Here is a 4284-nt window from a genome sequence, read left to right as displayed (position 1 = left end):
GGGAAAGGTCATAAATCACTACATTTTTAAAGTTTTGTTGTACAAAAAACTATAGTAATACTATAATTGCACATAAGGGAACATAATAAAACAATACAAAAAACCATGTCATAGCTTGGTTGAATTCTACTGTAGAATGTGGTCTGTTATTTCTTGATAACAGACGCTGCTAAGTATAACACACCGTTGCCATGAAAAACAGAGCGTTGCCATGGATTCTAAACGTAGAGACAGAATGGACTATTTTCTTTAGCGGAAGCAAAACAATCGTTTTTAAATCAATAAACTCGTTTTTAAATCAGTATTTTGTGTCAAATCAATTATTGATTTATTTGGTAGGTAGCCATGTAATAAACGGGATAATGTAGAGCGAGGCGGTTGTTATAGTGAATACATACCCTTAAGGCTGATTCAAGACCTCCGCTTCACGTCGGGCTCCTGATCAGCCCGTCGGGGTTCGCTATAACAACCGCCTCGTTATACATTATCCCTTACACAATGAGTGTGGGGGGGGGGGTGGGTTTTACTGTTTAGGTTTTTACTGTTTTTAAGTAATTTCTTCATATTTACAGTACAGTGAGTTCTGATCATAGTCATACTTCAGATCATCAGAAATATGTACTAATATATGCGGTGGTTAACTGTACTGACATTAAAGTCCCCATGAATTCAAAATTGACCATACTTACTTTGTTTGCCTAAATTGATCGGTTTGTGGTGAACAATTCATCCATGCAAGTCAATCCACACAAACATTTTTTTTGGCTTCGTAATCTTTAATCAAAATCTGAAATGTCCCCTCCCCTCTGCGCTGGAGGACCTTCCCTGATGACGTAGGTTTGACGGTTTGGGTTTCTGCTTAACATCCGTAATCACGCCCCTCCAACTGACAGTAGACCATAGCATTGGCGTCGGAAGCAAAAAAAAAGTGGGTGGGTCCTCCCTCATAAAAATGTTACTGGAGTAAATGCCATTTCATGTATTCAGGTGCCTTTTAATTAAACAAGTAAACAAAATTCGACTTCACGTCATTAAATGGACAGCTATCCATGGATTATCCCGCTGACACCATGGTCATTTGTCAGCATTGATAACTTAAAGCTGTTATTGATGTTTGCAACGCAATATTTGACTGGAAGGGTACAACGGCCGGTTATTTTCGTGAGTTGCGGCTCGTTGAGAAATATAATGTAGCGATATCAGCGGAAATGGAGTTTAATTTATTAGGGCATTCCTCAAGTGGAATGGATTAGACTGACGGCGTTCTGACAAGCGAACAGACATTATATAAAAGTGAGTGGGTCCAATATCATTGGTCTTAAAAAGTCGGTGGGTCTTGTCCCACCCTTATACAATGGTTCCGACGCCCATGGACCATAGACAGTAAAAGAAATGGACACAGCGACCCCGTTGATTTCAACGGAGAGACTTGAAGCCCGATATGAGCACTCACTTCCTGATAGCCAAGCGTTCTGCGCAGGCTCAAACTGAGCTTGACGACGTAGATGTCACGTGAGCAAACTGACTGACAGTTGTAAATCTTCTAGTAGCTGTGCCAAGACAAATCTGAATCACCTAACGTTAATCTCGCAGAGACGGCGAAGCGCGACCTGGAGCAACTTTTGGTAAGTATTCTGATTAATTATTTTGTCATTTTGCTTAATATTTATTTATTTAAAAAATTAACGTCAGTACGCCATATTAGGTTAATGCTAAGTCGAATGTAAGTTAAATGAGTCATATTTATTTAACCGCCCAGGAAGTGAATATTTTAAATATAATTTGCACGGTCAAATTAGGCATTGGTAAAGATAGCATGCTTGCTGGGCATATAATTAACACGATTGCTTTATGCACATGATGTTGTATATTGTTAATGGTCGCCGAATATAACCACAAAACGGCGTTAACTGTTATCTATACAGAGACAATAAAAGATCTATCGCAAGAGAAATGGACGAATTAGTCATAAAAAAATTATTCAGTAAATCGCTTTGTACAAAAGCTTCTGTTTTGGCCTGTTAAATAACATGTAAATAATAGATGGCCAATAACATCTATAACTAATGGTTGCCCTTTTCATTTTTCTTTCCTCATAGGTTCAAATACAAACTGCACTTAAGCACTTAAGCTAACACCATGGCTGACAACAAAGGTAAATCATGTATAATTTAGAAATATAGTATAAAATATGGAAAGCAACACATTGACTGTAAGAGAGAATAAAATGATAAATGAACCTTGTGTAATACCTATATTGTCATGTTATTATTTCAATGAACAGATAAAAATCAATTAATTTGTGTTTTATTGTATATCTGCATAGACATTTTTTTCTTTTTTGTTTGGATGGAAAGAAATCAATGGCCTGAGACAAGTTACTTGTGTCGTGTGTGTTAAAATCTGTTTACTGATACTGACAAAACAGTGTTTTGATTGTGATTGCTTTATGCTATTAACAGATCCAGTTATTTTTGTTTCTTCTACAGCTACATTCGTCATGGGGAAGAGAGGGCCCGAGAGACCATAGGGGCCAAGGTACACTAGTTTTGGCTGTGTGGACTTCGATGGCACAGACTCCTTCCTCTCTTTTAACGTTCTCTTAGAGGAAAAGCAGCCCCGGATGTCCTGCTGACAACGACTTGGGATGCAGAAAGAGATCTGCAACATCTTCATCGGCATTACCCTCAGATGTCCATCGTGCTGTCTGACATCACCCAGAGACGTTGCTGGAGATCGGGTCTTACGGGGAAAGTTGACAAGTCCCGTAAATGGGTGAACAGTGTCATGGCTACCTTTGTCTTGGGAATGCAGGGGGTATCGTGCATCACCCTCAAATTGTATTTAACAAGCCTCAAATGTTTCTTAGGGACGAAGTTCATTTATCCACTAGGGGTAATAATATTTTTTTTAAATAATTTAGCTGAAGGATTGTTTTTGTTTGTGTTTATTGTTTAAATAAATATTTATTAATAACCAAATGATTGAATATTTATTATCAAAACACACAGTAGACACTTCAAGTAGACATACTTTGACAGAAATTTCATGTGGTTTTATTACTTATGGTTTAGAATTTCGTAATGATACATATTCAGTCAGTTGCCTACACAGTGAATATTGATAAGGGAGGTGTCAAGACACCTATAGATTACATTAGATTAGATTTATCTTTTTTGTCAATGTGCAGAGTACAAGTACAGAGACAATTCAATGCAGTTAGTGTCTAACCTGAAGTGCAAAAAAAGTACAGTATAGACATGTAGTGTAGTATATACAGTAAATAGTAAATGACAGTGCAGTGTAGACAGTAGTATACTGTTAACCTAGTGGTATGGTTTTGAAGGGTTGGTCAAAATCCCTTGCCTCTTCAAATACATATATAATCATATATCATTTTGAATGGTTATATACTTCCTTTATAAAAATCAATAATCAAAGATATTCATTATCACATAATAATTTTTATATTCTTGTGCTTGTGAAATTATATTTTCTTAAATGCATGGATGCAAGTAACCAGTTTCTTTTAGGTGCATTCCAATCTTACTTTGAGATTGCACGTAGTACACGCAGGACACGAAGGCCACGTAACCCACAAGGCCGTTTGTCTCTTTCTCTGGGATCAGTAGAAAGGTTAGAGGGTCCTAAAGGCAGCGTGGGCACATATGATTCTTCGCTGGACATATGGTCAAGCTATATTGAGCGTTACTATCAAACTTTAATTGTTGTATTAAAATGTATTCTTTCCAGTATATTTCCTTCCTTGGGAGTAAATGCCAGTGATCTGTTTTTCTCCCAAACGAGTGAATGTTTTAGCATTATGTTTTGGTATACTTAACTGATAATAAGGAGCTCAGACTCTCTTCAGCCTTGATGGGAGCTGTTATTTGCTAGTGTCTGTTATTTGTGTGTGTGTGCGTATGACATTCTATGTAGGTTCTGGACGGTCGGACCAGACACCCCGGCGCCCTTCTCTAACCTGCGAGGCCACCACAGACCTAAATCCAATGAGTGGACGACAGCATTTTCATCAGGAGAAGTCAGCTTCAAGACTCACACAGGAGTTCGTAGGCCGCCCCGCTTACAGTTACAAAGATCACAGCAGTTATACCATTTCCAAGGTCTAAGCCACGTCATTGCTTACAGGTTGAATGATTCTCATTGGCTAAGAAACATGAAAGCCTAAACAATTTAACACATGTGAGGAGATAGGGGTGCCTATCGCCATTAGTAAAGATAGCAAACTATCTTCAGTAAAACTTTTCTTTAATTTTTTATAAT

The 4284-nt window shown here is 37.8% G+C and overlaps 1 long non-coding RNA gene across 1 annotated transcript; it reads left to right on the top strand.

Moving 5' to 3' along the window:
- The first annotated feature begins 1381 nt into the window (after positions 1–1381).
- Positions 1382–2565, top strand: LOC130070352 (uncharacterized). The gene is made up of 3 exons (XR_008803868.1): positions 1382–1625; positions 2100–2155; positions 2490–2565. It is a non-coding gene; the product is annotated as an uncharacterized LOC130070352 (long non-coding RNA).
- Positions 2566–4284: the final 1719 nt, after the last annotated feature.

This window comes from Rhinichthys klamathensis, unplaced genomic scaffold (assembly GCF_029890125.1).
Source record: "Rhinichthys klamathensis goyatoka isolate OS25496 unplaced genomic scaffold, OSU_Roscu_1.1 h1tg000403l_1, whole genome shotgun sequence".
In the NCBI taxonomy this organism is placed as follows: Eukaryota; Metazoa; Chordata; class Actinopteri; order Cypriniformes; family Leuciscidae; genus Rhinichthys; species Rhinichthys klamathensis.
The sequence above is the reverse complement of the archived record's forward strand: the minus strand, read 5'-3'. Positions and strand labels throughout refer to the sequence as shown.